The sequence below is a fragment of the Oncorhynchus mykiss genome, chromosome 28 (genome assembly GCF_013265735.2).
Source record: "Oncorhynchus mykiss isolate Arlee chromosome 28, USDA_OmykA_1.1, whole genome shotgun sequence".
Lineage (NCBI taxonomy): Eukaryota > Metazoa > Chordata > Actinopteri > Salmoniformes > Salmonidae > Oncorhynchus > Oncorhynchus mykiss.
In genome coordinates this window covers 5775001-5797666 of record NC_048592.1, presented here as the reverse complement: position 1 = coordinate 5797666, position 22666 = coordinate 5775001, and positions in this window count along the sequence as shown.

Genomic DNA, 22666 nt, shown 5'->3' with positions numbered 1-22666 from the left:
AGTCGTATAGCCTCACCTACATAAAGCTGAGTGACTCAGTCGTATAGCCTCGGCATCTACATAAAGCTGAGTGACTCAGTCATATAGCCTCTGCACCTACATAAAGCTGAGTGACTCAGTCATATAGCCTCAGCATCTACATAAAGCTGAGTGACTCAGTCATATTGCCTCGGCACCTACATAAAGCTGAGTGACTCACTCATATATCCTCTGCACCTACATAAAGCTAAGTGACTCAGTCATATAGCCTCAGCACCTACATAAAGCTGAGTGACTCAGTCATATTGCCTCGGCACCTACATAAAGCTGAGTGACTCAGTCATATAGCCTTTGCAACGACATAAAGCTGAGTGACTCAGTCATATAGCCTCTGCACCTACATAAAGCTGAGTGACTCAGTCATATAGCCTCAGCATCTACATAAAGCTGAGTGACTCAGTCATATTGCCTCGGCACCTACATAAAGCTGAGTGACTCAGTAATATAGCCTTAGCACCGACATAAAGCTGAGTGACTCAGTCATATAGCCTCTGCACCTACATAAAGCTGAGTGACTCAGTCATATAGCCTCAGCATCTACATAAAGCTGAGTGACTCAGTCATATTGCCTCGGCACCTACATAAAGCTGAGTGACTCAGTCATATATCCTCTGCACCTACATAAAGCTGAGTGACTCAGTCATATAGCCTCTGCACCTACATAAAGCTAAGTGACTCAGTCATATAGCCTTAGCACCGACATAAAGCTGAGTGACTCAGTCATATTGCCTCGGCACCGACATAAAGCTGAGTGACTCAGTCATATAGCCTCTGCACCTACATAAAGCTGAGTGACTCAGTCATATAGCCTCTGCACCTACATAAAGCTGAGTGACTCAGTCATATAGCCTCAGCATCTACATAAAGCTGAGTGACTCAGTCATATTTCCTCGGCATCTACATAAAGCTGAGTGACTCAGTCGTATAGCCTCACCTACATAAAGCTGATTGACTCAGTCGTATAGCCTCGGCATCTACATAAAGCTGAGTGACTCAGTCATATAGCCTTAGCACCGACATAAAGCTGAGTGACTCAGTCATATAGCCTCTGCACCTACATAAAGCTGAGTGACTCAGTCATATAGCCTCAGCATCTACATAAAGCTGAGTGACTCAGTCATATAGCCTCGGCATCTACATAAAGCTGAGTGACTAAGTCGTATAGCCTCACCTACATAAAGCTGAGTGACTCAGTCATATAGCCTTAGCACCTACATAAAGCTGAGTGACTCAGTCATATAGCCTCTGCACCTACATAAAGCTGAGTGACTCAGTCATATAGCTTCAGCATCTACATAAAGCTGAGTGACTCAGTCATATTGCCTCGGCACCTACATAAAGCTGAGTGACTCAGTCATATAGCCTCTGCACCTACATAAAGCTAAGTGACTCAGGCAAATAGCCTCAGCACCTACATAAAGCTGAGTGACTCAGTCATATTGCCTCGGCACCTACATAAAGCTGAGTGACTCAGTCATATAGCCTCAGGCACCTACATAAAGCTGAGTGACTCAGTCATATAGCCTCAGCACCTACATAAAGCTGAGTGACTCAGTCATATAGCCTCAGGCACCTACATAAAGCTGAGTGACTCAGTCATATAGCCTCAGCACCTACATAAAGCTGAGTGACTCAGTCATATAGCCTCGGCATCTACATAAAGCTGAGTGACTCAGTCGTATAGCCTCACCTACATAAAGCTGAGTGACTCAGTCATATAGCCTTAGCACCTACATAAAGCTGAGTGACTCAGTCATATAGCCTCTGCACCTACATAAAGCTGAGTGACTCAGTCATATAGCCTCAGCATCTACATAAAGCTGAGTGACTCAGTCATATAGCCTCAGCATCTACATAAAGCTGAGTGACTCAGTCATATTGCCTCGGCACCTACATAAAGCTGAGTGACTCAGTCATATAGCCTCTGCACCTACATAAAGCTAAGTGACTCAGTCATATAGCCTTAGCACCGACATAAAGCTGAGTGACTCAGTCATATAGCCTCTGCACCTACATAAAGCTGAGTGACTCAGTCATATAGCCTCAGCATCTACATAAAGCTGAGTGACTCAGTCATATTGCCTCGGCACCTACATAAAGCTGAGTGACTCAGTCATATAGCCTTAGCACCGACATAAAGCTGAGTGACTCAGTCATATAGCCTCTGCACCTACATAAAGCTGAGTGACTCAGTCATATAGCTTCAGCATCTACATAAAGCTGAGTGACTCAGTCATATTGCCTCGGCACCTACATAAAGCTGAGTGACTCAGTCATATAGCCTCTGCACCTACATAAAGCTAAGTGACTCAGGCAAATAGCCTCAGCACCTACATAAAGCTGAGTGACTCAGTCATATTGCCTCGGCACCTACATAAAGCTGAGTGACTCAGTCATATAGCCTCAGGCACCTACATAAAGCTGAGTGACTCAGTCATATAGCCTCAGCACCTACATAAAGCTGAGTGACTCAGTCATATAGCCTCGGCATCTACATAAAGCTGAGTGACTCAGTCGTATAGCCTCACCTACATAAAGCTGAGTGACTCAGTCGTATAGCCTCGGCATCTACATAAAGCTGAGTGACTCAGTCGTATAGCCTCGGCATCTACATAAAGCTGAGTGACTCAGTCGTATAGCCTCGGCATCTACATAAAGCTGAGTGACTCAGTCATATAGCCTCTGCACCTACATAAAGCTAAGTGACTCAGTCATATAGCCTCAGCACCTACATAAAGCTGAGTGACTCAGTCATATTGCCTCGGCACCTACATAAAGCTGAGTGACTCAGTCATATAGCCTTAGCAACGACATAAAGCTGAGTGACTCAGTCATATAGCCTCTGCACCTACATAAAGCTGAGTGACTCAGTCATATAGCCTCAGCATCTACATAAAACTGAGTGACTCAGTCATATAGCCTCTGCACCTACATAAAGCTAAGTGACTCAGTCATATAGCCTCAGCACCTACATAAAGCTGAGTGACTCAGTCATATAGCCTCAGCATCTACATAAAGCTGAGTGACTCAGTCATATAGCCTCGGCATCTACATAAAGCTGAGTGACTCAGTCGTATAGCCTCACCTACATAAAGCTGAGTGACTCAGTCATATAGCCTTAGCACCTACATAAAGCTGAGTGACTCAGTCATATAGCCTCTGCACCTACATAAAGCTGAGTGACTCAGTCATATAGCCTCAGCATCTACATAAAGCTGAGTGACTCAGTCATATTGCCTCGGCACCTACATAAAGCTGAGTGACTCAGTCATATAGCCTCTGCACCTACATAAAGCTAAGTGACTCAGTCATATAGCCTCAGCACCTACATAAAGCTGAGTGACTCAGTCATATTGCCTCGGCACCTACATAAAGCTGAGTGACTCAGTCATATAGCCTTAGCAACGACATAAAGCTGAGTGACTCAGTCATATAGCCTCTGCACCTACATAAAGCTGAGTGACTCAGTCATATAGCCTCAGCATCTACATAAAGCTGAGTGACTCAGTCATATTGCCTCGGCACCTACATAAAGCTGAGTGACTCAGTAATATAGCCTTAGCACCGACATAAAGCTGAGTGACTCAGTCATATAGCCTCAGGCACCTACATAAAGCTGAGTGACTCAGTCATATAGCCTCAGCATCTACATAAAGCTGAGTGACTCAGTCATATTTCCTCGGCACCTACATAAAGCTGAGTGACTCAGTCATATAGCCTCAGCATCTACATAAAGCTGAGTGACTCAGTCATATTGCCTCGGCACCTACATAAAGCTGAGTGACTCAGTCATATAGCCTCAGGCACCTACATAAAGCTGAGTGACTCAGTCATATAGCCTCAGCACCTACATAAAGCTGAGTGACTCAGTCATATAGCCTTAGCACCTACATAAAGCTGAGTGACTCAGTCATATAGCCTCAGCATCTACATAAAGCTGAGTGACTCAGTCATATTGCCTCGGCACCTACATAAAGCTGAGTGACTCAGTCATATAGCCTCTGCACCTACATAAAGCTAAGTGACTCAGTCATATAGCCTTAGCACCGACATAAAGCTGAGTGACTCAGTCATATAGCCTCTGCACCTACATAAAGCTGAGTGACTCAGTCATATAGCCTCAGCATCTACATAAAGCTGAGTGACTCAGTCATATTGCCTCGGCACCTACATAAAGCTGAGTGACTCAGTCATATAGCCTTAGCACCGACATAAAGCTGAGTGACTCAGTCATATAGCCTCTGCACCTACATAAAGCTGAGTGACTCAGTCATATAGCCTCAGCATCTACATAAAGCTGAGTGACTCAGTCATATAGCCTCTGCACCTACATAAAGCTAAGTGACTCAGTCATATAGCCTCAGCACCTACATAAAGCTGAGTGACTCAGTCATATTGCCTCGGCACCTACATAAAGCTGAGTAACTCAGTCATATAGCCTTAGCACCGACATAAAGCTGAGTGACTCAGTCATATAGCCTCTGCACCTACATAAAGCTGAGTGACTCAGTCATATAGCCTCAGCATCTACATAAAGCTGAGTGACTCAGTCATATTTCCTCGGCATCTACATAAAGCTGAGTGACTCAGTCGTATAGCCTCACCTACATAAAGCTGAGTGACTCAGTCGTATAGCCTCGGCATCTACATAAAGCTGAGTGACTCAGTCATATAGCCTCTGCACCTACATAAAGCTGAGTGACTCAGTCATATAGCCTCAGCATCTACATAAAGCTGAGTGACTCAGTCATATTGCCTCGGCACCTACATAAAGCTGAGTGACTCACTCATATATCCTCTGCACCTACATAAAGCTAAGTGACTCAGTCATATAGCCTCAGCACCTACATAAAGCTGAGTGACTCAGTCATATTGCCTCGGCACCTACATAAAGCTGAGTGACTCAGTCATATAGCCTTTGCAACGACATAAAGCTGAGTGACTCAGTCATATAGCCTCTGCACCTACATAAAGCTGAGTGACTCAGTCATATAGCCTCAGCATCTACATAAAGCTGAGTGACTCAGTCATATTGCCTCGGCACCTACATAAAGCTGAGTGACTCAGTAATATAGCCTTAGCACCGACATAAAGCTGAGTGACTCAGTCATATAGCCTCTACACCTACATAAAGCTGAGTGACTCAGTCATATAGCCTCAGCATCTACATAAAGCTGAGTGACTCAGTCATATTGCCTCGGCACCTACATAAAGCTGAGTGACTCAGTCATATATCCTCTGCACCTACATAAAGCTGAGTGACTCAGTCATATAGCCTCTGCACCTACATAAAGCTAAGTGACTCAGTCATATAGCCTTAGCACCGACATAAAGCTGAGTGACTCAGTCATATTGCCTCGGCACCTACATAAAGCTGAGTGACTCAGTCATATAGCCTTAGCACCGACATAAAGCTGAGTGACTCAGTCATATAGCCTCTGCACCTACATAAAGCTGAGTGACTCAGTCATATAGCCTCAGCATCTACATAAAGCTGAGTGACTCAGTCATATTGCCTCGGCACCTACATAAAGCTGAGTGACTCAGTCATATAGCCTCTGCACCTACATAAAGCTAAGTGACTCAGTCATATAGCCTCAGCACCTACATAAAGCTGAGTGACTCAGTCATATTGCCTCGGCACCTACATAAAGCTGAGTGACTCAGTCATATAGCCTTAGCAACGACATAAAGCTGAGTGACTCAGTCATATAGCCTCTGCACCTACATAAAGCTGAGTGACTCAGTCATATAGCCTCAGCATCTACATAAAGCTGAGTGACTCAGTCATATTGCCTCGGCACCTACATAAAGCTGAGTGACTCAGTAATATAGCCTTAGCACCGACATAAAGCTGAGTGACTCAGTCATATAGCCTCAGGCACCTACATAAAGCTGAGTGACTCAGTCATATAGCCTCAGCATCTACATAAAGCTGAGTGACTCAGTCATATTTCCTCGGCACCTACATAAAGCTGAGTGACTCAGTCATATAGCCTCAGCATCTACATAAAGCTGAGTGACTCAGTCATATTGCCTCGGCACCTACATAAAGCTGAGTGACTCAGTCATATAGCCTCAGGCACCTACATAAAGCTGAGTGACTCAGTCATATAGCCTCAGCACCTACATAAAGCTGAGTGACTCAGTCATATAGCCTTAGCACCTACATAAAGCTGAGTGACTCAGTCATATAGCCTCAGCATCTACATAAAGCTGAGTGACTCAGTCATATTGCCTCGGCACCTACATAAAGCTGAGTGACTCAGTCATATAGCCTCTGCACCTACATAAAGCTAAGTGACTCAGTCATATAGCCTTAGCACCGACATAAAGCTGAGTGACTCAGTCATATAGCCTCTGCACCTACATAAAGCTGAGTGACTCAGTCATATAGCCTCAGCATCTACATAAAGCTGAGTGACTCAGTCATATTGCCTCGGCACCTACATAAAGCTGAGTGACTCAGTCATATAGCCTTAGCACCGACATAAAGCTGAGTGACTCAGTCATATAGCCTCTGCACCTACATAAAGCTGAGTGACTCAGTCATATAGCCTCAGCATCTACATAAAGCTGAGTGACTCAGTCATATAGCCTCTGCACCTACATAAAGCTAAGTGACTCAGTCATATAGCCTCAGCACCTACATAAAGCTGAGTGACTCAGTCATATTGCCTCGGCACCTACATAAAGCTGAGTAACTCAGTCATATAGCCTTAGCACCGACATAAAGCTGAGTGACTCAGTCATATAGCCTCTGCACCTACATAAAGCTGAGTGACTCAGTCATATAGCCTCAGCATCTACATAAAGCTGAGTGACTCAGTCATATTTCCTCGGCATCTACATAAAGCTGAGTGACTCAGTCGTATAGCCTCACCTACATAAAGCTGAGTGACTCAGTCGTATAGCCTCGGCATCTACATAAAGCTGAGTGACTCAGTCATATAGCCTCTGCACCTACATAAAGCTGAGTGACTCAGTCATATAGCCTCAGCATCTACATAAAGCTGAGTGACTCAGTCATATTGCCTCGGCACCTACATAAAGCTGAGTGACTCACTCATATATCCTCTGCACCTACATAAAGCTAAGTGACTCAGTCATATAGCCTCAGCACCTACATAAAGCTGAGTGACTCAGTCATATTGCCTCGGCACCTACATAAAGCTGAGTGACTCAGTCATATAGCCTTTGCAACGACATAAAGCTGAGTGACTCAGTCATATAGCCTCTGCACCTACATAAAGCTGAGTGACTCAGTCATATAGCCTCAGCATCTACATAAAGCTGAGTGACTCAGTCATATTGCCTCGGCACCTACATAAAGCTGAGTGACTCAGTAATATAGCCTTAGCACCGACATAAAGCTGAGTGACTCAGTCATATAGCCTCTGCACCTACATAAAGCTGAGTGACTCAGTCATATAGCCTCAGCATCTACATAAAGCTGAGTGACTCAGTCATATTGCCTCGGCACCTACATAAAGCTGAGTGACTCAGTCATATATCCTCTGCACCTACATAAAGCTGAGTGACTCAGTCATATAGCCTCTGCACCTACATAAAGCTAAGTGACTCAGTCATATAGCCTTAGCACCGACATAAAGCTGAGTGACTCAGTCATATTGCCTCGGCACCTACATAAAGCTGAGTGACTCAGTCATATAGCCTTAGCACCGACATAAAGCTGAGTGACTCAGTCATATAGCCTCTGCACCTACATAAAGCTGAGTGACTCAGTCATATAGCCTCAGCATCTACATAAAGCTGAGTGACTCAGTCATATTTCCTCGGCATCTACATAAAGCTGAGTGACTCAGTCGTATAGCCTCACCTACATAAAGCTGAGTGACTCAGTCGTATAGCCTCGGCATCTACATAAAGCTGAGTGACTCAGTCATATAGCCTTAGCACCGACATAAAGCTGAGTGACTCAGTCATATAGCCTCTGCACCTACATAAAGCTGAGTGACTCAGTCATATAGCCTCAGCATCTACATAAAGCTGAGTGACTCAGTCATATAGCCTCGGCATCTACATAAAGCTGAGTGACTCAGTCGTATAGCCTCACCTACATAAAGCTGAGTGACTCAGTCATATAGCCTTAGCACCTACATAAAGCTGAGTGACTCAGTCATATAGCCTCTGCACCTACATAAAGCTGAGTGACTCAGTCATATAGCTTCAGCATCTACATAAAGCTGAGTGACTCAGTCATATTGCCTCGGCACCTACATAAAGCTGAGTGACTCAGTCATATAGCCTCTGCACCTACATAAAGCTAAGTGACTCAGGCAAATAGCCTCAGCACCTACATAAAGCTGAGTGACTCAGTCATATTGCCTCGGCACCTACATAAAGCTGAGTGACTCAGTCATATAGCCTCAGGCACCTACATAAAGCTGAGTGACTCAGTCATATAGCCTCAGCACCTACATAAAGCTGAGTGACTCAGTCATATAGCCTCGGCATCTACATAAAGCTGAGTGACTCAGTCGTATAGCCTCACCTACATAAAGCTGAGTGACTCAGTCGTATAGCCTCGGCATCTACATAAAGCTGAGTGACTCAGTCGTATAGCCTCGGCATCTACATAAAGCTGAGTGACTCAGTCATATTGCCTCGGCACCTACATAAAGCTGAGTGACTCAGTCATATAGCCTCAGGCACCTACATAAAGCTGAGTGACTCAGTCATATAGCCTCAGCACCTACATAAAGCTGAGTGACTCAGTCATATAGCCTCGGCATCTACATAAAGCTGAGTGACTCAGTCGTATAGCCTCACCTACATAAAGCTGAGTGACTCAGTCATATAGCCTTAGCACCTACATAAAGCTGAGTGACTCAGTCATATAGCCTCTGCACCTACATAAAGCTGAGTGACTCAGTCATATAGCCTCAGCATCTACATAAAGCTGAGTGACTCAGTCATATTGCCTCGGCACCTACATAAAGCTGAGTGACTCAGTCATATAGCCTCTGCACCTACCTAAAGCTAAGTGACTCAGTCATATAGCCTCAGCACCTACATAAAGCTGAGTGACTCAGTCATATTGCCTCAGCACCTACATAAAGCTGAGTGACTCAGTCATATAGCCTTAGCAACGACATAAAGCTGAGTGACTCAGTCATATAGCCTCTGCACCTACATAAAGCTGAGTGACTCAGTCATATAGCCTCAGCATCTACATAAAGCTGAGTGACTCAGTCATATTGCCTCGGCACCTACATAAAGCTGAGTGACTCAGTAATATAGCCTTAGCACCGACATAAAGCTGAGTGACTCAGTCATATAGCCTCTGCACCTACATAAAGCTGAGTGACTCAGTCATATAGCCTCAGCATCTACATAAAGCTGAGTGACTCAGTCATATTTCCTCGGCACCTACATAAAGCTGAGTGACTCAGTCATATAGCCTCAGCATCTACATAAAGCTGAGTGACTCAGTCATATTGCCTCGGCACCTACATAAAGCTGAGTGACTCAGTCATATAGCCTCAGGCACCTACATAAAGCTGAGTGACTCAGTCATATAGCCTCAGCACCTACATAAAGCTGAGTGACTCAGTCATATAGCCTTAGCACCTACATAAAGCTGAGTGACTCAGTCATATAGCCTCAGCATCTACATAAAGCTGAGTGACTCAGTCATATTGCCTCGGCACCTACATAAAGCTGAGTGACTCAGTCATATAGCCTCTGCACCTACATAAAGCTAAGTGACTCAGTCATATAGCCTTAGCACCGACATAAAGCTGAGTGACTCAGTCATATAGCCTCTGCACCTACATAAAGCTGAGTGACTCAGTCATATAGCCTCAGCATCTACATAAAGCTGAGTGACTCAGTCATATTGCCTCGGCACCTACATAAAGCTGAGTGACTCAGTCATATAGCCTTAGCACCGACATAAAGCTGAGTGACTCAGTCATATAGCCTCTGCACCTACATAAAGCTGAGTGACTCAGTCATATTGCCTCGGCACCTACATAAAGCTGAGTGACTCAGTCATATAGCCTTAGCACCGACATAAAGCTGAGTGACTCAGTCATATAGCCTCTGCACCTACATAAAGCTGAGTGACTCAGTCATATAGCCTCAGCATCTACATAAAGCTGAGTGACTCAGTCATATTTCCTCGGCATCTACATAAAGCTGAGTGACTCAGTCGTATAGCCTCACCTACATAAAGCTGAGTGACTCAGTCGTATAGCCTCGGCATCTACATAAAGCTGAGTGACTCAGTCATATAGCCTCTGCACCTACATAAAGCTGAGTGACTCAGTCATATAGCCTCGGCATCTACATAAAGCTGAGTGACTCAGTCGTATAGCCTCACCTACATAAAGCTGAGTGACTCAGTCATATAGCCTCTGCACCTACATAAAGCTGATTGACTCAGTCATATAGCCTCAGCATCTACATAAAGCTGAGTGACTCAGTCATATTGCCTCGGCACCTACATAATGCTGAGTGACTCAGTCATATAGCCTCTGCACCTACATAAAGCTAAGTGACTCAGTCATATAGCCTCAGCACCTACATAAAGCTGAGTGACTCAGTCATATTGCCTCGGCACCTACATAAAGCTGAGTGACTCAGTCATATAGCCTTAGCAACGACATAAAGCTGAGTGACTCAGTCATATAGCCTCTGCACCTACATAAAGCTGAGTGACTCAGTCATATAGCCTCAGCATCTACATAAAGCTGAGAAACTCAGTCATATTGCCTCGGCACCTACATAAAGCTGAGTGACTCAGTAATATAGCCTTAGCACCGACATAAAGCTGAGTGACTCAGTCATATAGCCTCTGCACCTACATAAAGCTGAGTGACTCAGTCATATAGCCTCAGCATCTACATAAAGCTGAGTGACTCAGTCATATTTCCTCGGCACCTACATAAAGCTGAGTGACTCAGTCATATAGCCTCAGCATCTACATAAAGCTGAGTGACTCAGTCATATTGCCTCGGCACCTACATAAAGCTGAGTGACTCAGTCATATAGCCTCAGGCACCTACATAAAGCTGAGTGACTCAGTCATATAGCCTCAGCACCTAGATAAAGCTGAGTGACTCAGTCATATAGCCTTAGCACCTACATAAAGCTGAGTGACTCAGTCATATAGCCTCAGCATCTACATAAAGCTGAGTGACTCAGTCATATTGCCTCGGCACCTACATAAAGCTGAGTGACTCAGTCATATAGCCTCTGCACCTACATAAAGCTAAGTGACTCAGTCATATAGCCTTAGCACCGACATAAAGCTGAGTGACTCAGTCATATAGCCTCTGCACCTACATAAAGCTGAGTGACTCAGTCATATAGCCTCAGCATCTACATAAAGCTGAGTGACTCAGTCATATTGCCTCGGCACCTACATAAAGCTGAGTGACTCAGTCATATAGCCTTAGCACCGACATAAAGCTGAGTGACTCAGTCATATAGCCTCTGCACCTACATAAAGCTGAGTGACTCAGTCATATAGCCTCAGCATCTACATAAAGCTGAGTGACTCAGTCATATAGCCTCTGCACCTACATAAAGCTAAGTGACTCAGTCATATTTCCTCGGCACCTACATAAAGCTGAGTGACTCAGTCATATAGCCTCAGCATCTACATAAAGCTGAGTGACTCAGTCATATTGCCTCGGCACCTACATAAAGCTGAGTGACTCAGTCATATAGCCTCAGGCACCTACATAAAGCTGAGTGACTCAGTCATATAGCCTCAGCACCTAGATAAAGCTGAGTGACTCAGTCATATAGCCTTAGCACCTACATAAAGCTGAGTGACTCAGTCATATAGCCTCAGCATCTACATAAAGCTGAGTGACTCAGTCATATTGCCTCGGCACCTACATAAAGCTGAGTGACTCAGTCATATAGCCTCTGCACCTACATAAAGCTAAGTGACTCAGTCATATAGCCTTAGCACCGACATAAAGCTGAGTGACTCAGTCATATAGCCTCTGCACCTACATAAAGCTGAGTGACTCAGTCATATAGCCTCAGCATCTACATAAAGCTGAGTGACTCAGTCATATTGCCTCGGCACCTACATAAAGCTGAGTGACTCAGTCATATAGCCTTAGCACCGACATAAAGCTGAGTGACTCAGTCATATAGCCTCTGCACCTACATAAAGCTGAGTGACTCAGTCATATAGCCTCAGCATCTACATAAAGCTGAGTGCCTCAGTCATATAGCCTCTGCACCTACATAAAGCTAAGTGACTCAGTCATATAGCCTCAGCACCTACATAAAGCTGAGTGACTCAGTCATATTGCCTCGGCACCGACATAAAGCTGAGTGACTCAGTCATATAGCCTTAGCACCGACATAAAGCTGAGTGACTCAGTCATATAGCCTCTGCACCTACATAAAGCTAAGTGACTCAGTCATATAGCCTTAGCACCGACATAAAGCTGAGTGACTCAGTCATATAGCCTCTGCACCTACATAAAGCTGAGTGACTCAGTCATATAGCCTCAGCATCTACATAAAGCTGAGTGACTCAGTCATATTGCCTCGGCACCTACATAAAGCTGAGTGACTCAGTCATATAGCCTTAGCACCGACATAAAGCTGAGTGACTCAGTCATATAGCCTCTGCACCTACATAAAGCTGAGTGACTCAGTCATATAGCCTCAGCATCTACATAAAGCTGAGTGACTCAGTCATATAGCCTCTGCACCTACATAAAGCTAAGTGACTCAATCATATAGCCTCAGCACCTACATAAAGCTGAGTGACTCAGTCATATTGCCTCGGCACCTACATAAAGCTGAGTGACTCAGTCATATAGCCTCAGCATCTACATAAAGCTGAGTGACTCAGTCATATAGCCTCTGCACCTACATAAAGCTAAGTGACTCAGTCATATAGCCTCTGCACCTACATAAAGCTGAGTGACTCAGTCATATAGCCTCAGCATCTACATAAAGCTGAGTGACTCAGTCATATTTCCTCGGCACCTACATAAAGCTGAGTGACTCAGTCATATAGCCTCAGCATCTACATAAAGCTGAGTGACTCAGTCATATTGCCTCGGCACCTACATAAAGCTGAGTGACTCAGTCATATAGCCTCAGGCACCTACATAAAGCTGAGTGACTCAGTCATATAGCCTCAGCACCTAGATAAAGCTGAGTGACTCAGTCATATAGCCTTAGCACCTACATAAAGCTGAGTGACTCAGTCATATAGCCTCAGCATCTACATAAAGCTGAGTGACTCAGTCATATTGCCTCGGCACCTACATAAAGCTGAGTGACTCAGTCATATAGCCTCTGCACCTACATAAAGCTAAGTGACTCAGTCATATAGCCTTAGCACCGACATAAAGCTGAGTGACTCAGTCATATAGCCTCTGCACCTACATAAAGCTGAGTGACTCAGTCATATAGCCTCAGCATCTACATAAAGCTGAGTGACTCAGTCATATTGCCTCGGCACCTACATAAAGCTGAGTGACTCAGTCATATAGCCTTAGCACCGACATAAAGCTGAGTGACTCAGTCATATAGCCTCTGCACCTACATAAAGCTGAGTGACTCAGTCATATAGCCTCAGCATCTACATAAAGCTGAGTGACTCAGTCATATAGCCTCTGCACCTACATAAAGCTAAGTGACTCAGTCATATTTCCTCGGCACCTACATAAAGCTGAGTGACTCAGTCATATAGCATCAGGCACCTACATAAAGCTGAGTGACTCAGTCATATAGCCTCAGCACCTAGATAAAGCTGAGTGACTCAGTCATATAGCCTTAGCACCTACATAAAGCTGAGTGACTCAGTCATATAGCCTCAGCATCTACATAAAGCTGAGTGACTCAGTCATATTGCCTCGGCACCTACATAAAGCTGAGTGACTCAGTCATATAGCCTCTGCACCTACATAAAGCTAAGTGACTCAGTCATATAGCCTTAGCACCGACATAAAGCTGAGTGACTCAGTCATATAGCCTCTGCACCTACATAAAGCTGAGTGACTCAGTCATATAGCCTCAGCATCTACATAAAGCTGAGTGACTCAGTCATATTGCCTCGGCACCTACATAAAGCTGAGTGACTCAGTCATATAGCCTTAGCACCGACATAAAGCTGAGTGACTCAGTCATATAGCCTCTGCACCTACATAAAGCTGAGTGACTCAGTCATATAGCCTCAGCATCTACATAAAGCTGAGTGCCTCAGTCATATAGCCTCTGCACCTACATAAAGCTAAGTGACTCAGTCATATAGCCTCAGCACCTACATAAAGCTGAGTGACTCAGTCATATTGCCTCGGCACCTACATAAAGCTGAGTGACTCAGTCATATAGCCTTAGCACCGACATAAAGCTGAGTGACTCAGTCATATAGCCTCTGCACCTACATAAAGCTAAGTGACTCAGTCATATAGCCTTAGCACCGACATAAAGCTGAGTGACTCAGTCATATAGCCTCTGCACCTACATAAAGCTGAGTGACTCAGTCATATAGCCTCAGCATCTACATAAAGCTGAGTGACTCAGTCATATTGCCTCGGCACCTACATAAAGCTGAGTGACTCAGTCATATAGCCTTAGCACCGACATAAAGCTGAGTGACTCAGTCATATAGCCTCTGCACCTACATAAAGCTGAGTGACTCAGTCATATAGCCTCAGCATCTACATAAAGCTGAGTGACTCAGTCATATAGCCTCTGCACCTACATAAAGCTAAGTGACTCAATCATATAGCCTCAGCACCTACATAAAGCTGAGTGACTCAGTCATATTGCCTCGGCACCTACATAAAGCTGAGTGACTCAGTCATATAGCCTCAGCATCTACATAAAGCTGAGTGACTCAGTCATATAGCCTCTGCACCTACATAAAGCTAAGTGACTCAGTCATATAGCCTCAGCACCTACATAAAGCTGAGTGACTCAGTCATATTTCCTCGGCATCTACATAAAGCTGAGTGACTCAGTCGTATAGCCTCACCTACATAAAGCTGAGTGACTCAGTCGTATAGCCTCGGCATCTACATAAAGCTGAGTGACTCAGTCATATAGCCTCTGCACCTACATAAAGCTGAGTGACTCAGTCATATAGCCTCAGCATCTACATAAAGCTGAGTGACTCAGTCATATTGCCTCTGCACCTACATAAAGCTGAGTGACTCAGTAATATAGCCTTAGCACCGACATAAAGCTGAGTGACTCAGTCATATAGCCTCTGCACCTACATAAAGCTGAGTGACTCAGTCATATAGCCTCAGCATCTACATAAAGCTGAGTGACTCAGTCATATTGCCTCGGCACCTACATAAAGCTGAGTGACTCAGTCATATATCCTCTGCACCTACATAAAGCTGAATGACTCAGTCATATAGCCTCTGCACCTACATAAAGCTAAGTGACTCAGTCATATAGCCTTAGCACCGACATAAAGCTGAGTGACTCAGTCATATAGCCTCTGCACCTACATAAAGCTGAGTGACTCAGTCATATAGCCTCAGCATCTACATAAAGCTGAGTGACTCAGTCATATTGCCTCGGCACCTACATAAAGCTGAGTGACTCAGTCATATAGCCTTAGCACCGACATAAAGCTGAGTGACTCAGTCATATAGCCTCTGCACCTACATAAAGCTGAGTGACTCAGTCATATAGCCTCAGCATCTACATAAAGCTGAGTGACTCAGTCATATAGCCTCTGCACCTACATAAAGCTAAGTGACTCAGTCATATAGCCTCAGCACCTACATAAAGCTGAGTGACTCAGTCATATTGCCTCGGCACCTACATAAAGCTGAGTGACTCAGTCATATAGCCTTAGCACCGACATAAAGCTGAGTGACTCAGTCATATAGCCTCTGCACCTACATAAAGCTGAGTGACTCAGTCGTATAGCCTCGGCATCTACATAAAGCTGAGTAACTCAGTCATATAGCCTTAGCACCGACATAAAGCTGAGTGACTCAGTCATATAGCCTCTGCACCTACATAAAGCTGAGTGACTCAGTCGTATAGCCTCGTCATCTACATAAAGCTGAGTAACTCAGTCTTATAGCCTTAGCACCGACATAAAGCTGAGTGACTCAGTCATATTTCCTCGGCACCTACATAAAGCTGAGTGACTCAGTCATATAACCTCAGCACCAACATTCTTTCTGATAGTCTTTAATAAATCAATGTTCTGGTTGTCCTGACCTGGATACCATGTACAGTATTATAACAGCCCATTATTCTATCTGATAATCTTTAATAAATAAATGTTCTGGTTGTCCTGACCTGGACACCATGTACAGTATTATAACAGCCCATTATTCATTCTGATAGTCTTTAATAAATACATGTTCTGGTTGTCCTGACCTGAACACCATGTACAGTATTATAAAAGCCCATTATTCTCTCTGATAGTCTTTAATAAGTCAATGTTCTGGTTGCCCTGACCTGAACACCATGTACAGTATTATAACAGCCCATTATTCTCTCTGATAGTCTTTCATAAATAAACGTCCTGGTTGTCCTGACCTGGACAAAAATATTACCACCGTCTCTTGCGCATGTCATTTTCCATATGGATCCATAACAAAATACTATGGGAATAAATATCACTAAATGACAGAAATATTGGAACAAAGTAGGCTAATGAGGGTAAACAAATTGTTGTTTTCTGGAAAATACTCTTTCAAAATGAATGGAAGAGGAAAGTGGAAGGAGGAAAAGACAGCATTCAGAAGTCAAGACTGCGCTGCTCTGAGACAAGCATGGGGACTGGTCTTGATAAATCAATGAGATGTTTATTTTCACTGAATCTCCGTTTAGGTGTTGGTTAGACTACAATCAGGGTGTGGAAATGCCATGATGGGCTATTGGCAGGACAATCGACTCTTGCCAACACCTCTCTGTATTTTGATACCTTGTGCAAGGCAATTGATAAGCATTAAAAACTTTGTGGCTGGGGCCTCCCGAGTGGCACAGCGGTCTAGAAACTGCATCGCAGTGCAAACTACAGATGCTGGTTCGATACCTGTGCCGCCCAAAAAATAAGCATGGTGGGCTTCTGGTTTCTCTCCCTCTGAAAACATATATTTTGGCCTTTATTCAGATTACAATCGCTCACTTTCAGTTATTTGAAAATGAAATAATCTCCAAAATATTGTTATTTTTTTAAACAAACTATTTAAAATCCTCCAATCCTCTAAATGTATTTATTGGCAGAGAGCCATATAGATTGCAAAATAGTTGGGAAGAGATTTTCGATGGCATATGAATTGACACGCAATTTTCCGTTCCTCCTGAACAATAGTGTAATAATTGCTATTTCTCTGTCCTGCACTAAAAAAATACTTTTAGCCTAACAGCTACTAACATTAGGTACAATACTAGAAATATACATGTAAATAAGCCTCAACATAGCAAAATATTGATATAATCCTACCTTGAAAAAAAGGTCCCAGAAACACCTCTCTGACATAGGGTCCAGCATATCTCTTGATGATTTCTTCCTCAATGAAATATCGAGCCATGATACCTGAAAAAGGAGACAACAGTGAATTATTGTGGAACACATAGCAGTCCATGAGGTGTAGGCTACAATATTTGATATACCTTAGCATTATTAGGCCTACTTTACAGTATTGTACCTGTTCATTTGCCCGGGATTTTGTTATTCGGCGTAACACAGGCATCTGATCACAGTGTTTGAGAATAGCACTCTCCGTGACCAAATCCCGAAGTCTGACAGTATTTGGGGAATTGGTTAGACTACAATCAAATCAAATCATATTAGTCACATACACATGGTTAGCAGATGTTCTTGCGAGTGTAGCGAAATGCTTTTGCTTCTAGATCTGACAGTGCAGCAGTATCTAACAGGTAATATATAACAATTCCACAACAAAACCTAATATCTAACAAATTCCACAGCAAAACCTAATACACACAATCTAGTAAAGGAAAACCTAATAACTAACAAATTACACAACAAAACCTAATACACACAATATAGTAAAGGAAAACCTAATACCTAACAAATTCCACAACAAAACCTAATACACACAATCTAGTAAAGGAATGGGATGAGAATAAATAAGTCTAAACTATATGGATGAGCAGTGACAGAGCGACTAAGATGCAATAGATAGTGAAGGATACAGTACACATTATATACATATGAGATGAGTAATGCGAGATATGTAAATTCTTAAAGTGGCATTATTAATGTGACCAGTGATCCATTTATTAAAGTGGCCAATGACTTTCCACCATCTCCACTGCTGTCCTGTCGATGTGGATAAGGGGGTGCTCACTTTCCTGTTTCCTGAAGTTCATGATCATCTCCTTTGTTTTGTTGATGTTGAATATGAGGTTATTTCCTGACACCACACTCCGAGGGCCCTCACCTCCTCCCTGTTGGCCGTCTCGTCGTTGTTGGTAATCAAGCCTACCACTGTACTGTCATCTGCTAACTTGATGATTGAGTTGGAGGTGTGCATGGCCGCGCAGTCATGGGTGAACAGGGAGTACTGGAGGGGGCTGAGAACGCACCCTTGTGGGGCCCCAGTGTTGAGGATCAGCGGAGTGGAGATGTCGTTTCCTACCTTCACCACAAAGGAGGCGGCCCGTTAGGAAGTACAGGCCCCGTTGCACAGGGTGGTGTTGAGACCCAGGGTCTCAAGCTTAACGATGAGTTTGGAGGGTACTATGGTGTTCAATGCTGAGCTGTAGTCAATGAACAGCATTCTTAAATAGGTATTCCTCTTGTACATATGGGATAGGTAGGTGTGCAGTGTGACGGCGATTGCATCGTCTGTGGTACTATTGAGGCGGTAAGAAAATTGGAGTGGTTCTAGGGTGTCAGGTAAGGTGGAGGTGATATGATCCTTGACTAGTCTCTCAAAGCACTTCATGATGACAGAATTGAGTGCTATGTGGCGATAATCGTTTAGTTAAGTTACCTTAGATTTCTTGGGAACAGGAACAATGGTTGCCATCTTGAAGCATGTGGGGACAGCAGACTGGGATAAGGATTGATTGAATATGTCCATAAACACACCAGCCAGTTGGTCTGCGCATGATCTGAGGATGTGGCTAGGGATGCTGTCTGGGCCAGCAACCTTGCGAGGGTTGACACGTTTAAATGTTTTACTTACGTCGGCCACGGCAAAAGAGAGCCCACAGTCTTTGGTAGCGGGCCGCGTCAGTGGCACTGTGTTGTCCTCAAAGCGCGCAAAGAAATGGTTTAATTTGTCTGGAAGCAAGACGTTGGTGTCTGCGATGGGGCTTGTTTTTCTTTTTGTAATCCGTGATTGTCTGTAGACCCTGCCACATACTACGTCTCGTGTTTGAGCCGTTGAATTGCGACACCACTTTGTCTCTATACTGATGCTTTGCTTGTCTGATTGCCTTAAAGAGGGAATAACTACACTGTTTGTATTCGGCCATGTTTCCAGTCGCCTTGCCATGATTAAATGCAGTGGTACATGCTTTCAGTTTTGCGCAAATGCTGCCATCAATCCGCGGTTTCTTGTTAGGGAAGGTTTTAATAGTCACCGTGGGTACAACATCTCCTATGCACTTCCTTATAAACTCGCTCACCGAGTCAGCGTATATGTCAATGTTATTGTCTGAGGCTAACTGGAACATATCCCAGTCCACGTGACCAAAGCAATCTTGAAGCGTGGAATCCAATTGATCAGACCACCGTTGGGATAGACCTAAAGGCGGGCGCTTCCTGTTTTAGTTTCTGCCTAAAGGAGAGGAGCAACAAAATGGAGTCATGGTCGGATTTGCCAAAAGGATGGTAGGGGAGGGCCTTGTATGTATCGCGGAAGTTAGAGTTGCAATGGTTGAGTGTGTTACTCGCTCGTGTACAGCAATCAATATGCTAATAGAATTTAGGTAGCCTTATTCTCATATTAGCTTTGTTAAAATCCCCAGCTACAATAAATGTATCCTCAGGATATATGGTTTCCAGTTTGCATTTATGCCCAGTGAAGTTCCTTGATGGCCGTCTTAGTATCCACTTGCAGGGGGCTATACGCGGCTGTGAAGATAACCAAGGAGACTTCTGTTGGGAGATAATACGGTCTGCACTTGATTGTGAGGAATTCTAGTTCAGGTGAACAAAATGACTTTTGTATGTTGTTACAATTACACCATGAGTCGTTAATCCTTAAACATAAACCCCCGCCCTTCTTCTCACCGGAGAGATGTTTATTCCTGTTGGCGCGATACACTGAAAATCCTGTTGGCTGTACTGACTCCGACAGCATGTCCCCAGTTAGCCATGTTTCCATGAAACAGAGTATGTTACAATCCCGGATATCTCTTTGGAAAGCAACTCTTGCCCTGATTTTGTCGACTTTGTTAACTAGGGACTGGACATTAGCGAGTAATATACTCGGAAGCAGTGGGTGGTGTGCGCGTAATCGAAGCCTCACTAGAAGACCGCTCCGGCACCCTCTCCCCCGACGGCAATGTTTTGGGTCGGCCTCTGGAATCAGTTCCAGTTCCCTGGGAGGTGCAGACAAGGATTATGCTTTGGGAAAGTCGTATTCCTGGTCGTAGTGCTGGTTGTGCTGGTAAATTGACATCTCTCTGATATCCAATAGTTCTTCCCAGCTGTATGTAATAACACTTAAGGTTTTCTGGGCTAACAACAATGTAAGAAATAATACATAAAAAAAACTAAATACCGCACCATTTCATAAGGACCAGAAGCGAAGCTGCCATCTCTATCGGCACCATCTTGCCATCTTACAATCAGGGAGTGGAAATGTTAGGATTATTCTGCTCTTCAAAAGATGTGTAAAAATAAAAATCTCAAATAAAGTTCTGTATTTGATAGCGACTAGGCTACTGTAGCCTATTCCCAACAGGTCACGATGTACAGCGCCATTATGGGCTATTAACAGGACAATAGACTCTTGCCATGAAGGAGGGTAGGGGGAGAATTGTATCGTCAAATGTATTTCTTAGTTAGGTTGGCTGATTCACAACTGACTGTGATTGGGAGTCCCTTAGGGCAGCACACAATTGGCCCAGCGTCATCCAGGTTTGGCCGGTGTAGGCCGACAATGTAAATAGGAATTTGTTCTTAACTGACAGTCGCACACCGGGCCAGTGCAAACAAAGCTACCAAATAAAATACGATCTGATGCAACAACCAGCAGCTTCGGGAATCCATTTGTTTTTTCATCAATTATATAGCCTAGATTAAAAATAGCATTATTACAATATTCTTTTCACTGGCCCAAGCTGAATACTTGGGAACAATTGACTGGCCTGGAGTGTTTTCAGAACCTCCCCAGGACAGCCTTGTTAACCTGACCACCCAACGTACCATTGGAACACAGGAGTGATGGTTGCTGACCCTGACCACACAACGTGCCATTGGAACACAGGAGGGATGGTTGCTGACCCTGACCACACAACGTGCCATTGGAACACAGGAGGGATGGTTGCTGACCCTGACCACACAACGTGCCATTGGAACACAGGAGGGATGGTTGCTGACCCTGACCACACAACGTGCCATTGGAACACAGGAGTGATGGTTGCTGACCCTGACCACACAACGTGCCATTGGAACACAGGAGTGATGGTTGCTGACCCTGACCACACAACGTGCCATTGGAACACAGGAGTGATGGTTGCTGACCCTGACCACACAACGTGCCATTGGAACACAGGAGTGATGGTTGCTGACCCTGACCACACAACGTGCCATTGGAACACAGGAGGGATGGTTGCTGACCCTGACCACACAACGTGCCATTGGATCACAGGAGGGAGGGTTGCTGACCCTGACCACACAACGTGCCATTGGAACACAGGAGGGATGGTTGCTGACCCTGACCACACAACGTGCCATTGGAACACAGGAGGGATGGTTGCTGACCCTGACCACACAACGTGCCATTGGAACACAGGAGGGAGGGTTGCTGACCCTGACCACACAACGTGCCATTGGAACACAGGAGGGAGGGTTGCTGATAAGGTGACCATGTAGCTATCCCATTAAAAATCAGCCGTTTCCCGCTACAATAGTCATTTGCAACATTGGGATTGTCTACACTGTATTTCTGATCAATTTTATGTTACTTTAATGGACAAAAAATGTGCTTTTCTTTCAAAAACAAGGACATTTCTAAGTGTCCCCAAACCTTTGAACGGTGGTGTATATATAGAAGCTACAATCTATCTGCAATATTAAAGCTGATCTATAATAATAACAATAATAATAATGATAATAACAATAAAACCTACTTGAAGCGCTAGTGGCCAGTTTCACCTTCATCTCCCAACTAACTCAGACATGAATGGATGTCAAATACTGTGTTGCATCACAGGTGACCTGCATGTACAAAAGGCCATTCTGAAGGACTCCCATTAAAACACAAACACATACAGTTTTTGTTTTTCATTTTGTAAACTAGTCTTTCTGTCTTCTCAGCAACCTCCTTGTTGATGCATACTGGGAAAGCTCTTAGACACTCCCTCCCCAGCTCCCTCCCCAGGTCACTCCCTCCCCCTATCCTCTCCTGTCCTCCTCTCCTCCACCCCCACCCCCCCCCCCCCCCCCCTCTGCCTCTCATCTTCGCCTGACCAGTTCCTCTAATTTGGTTTC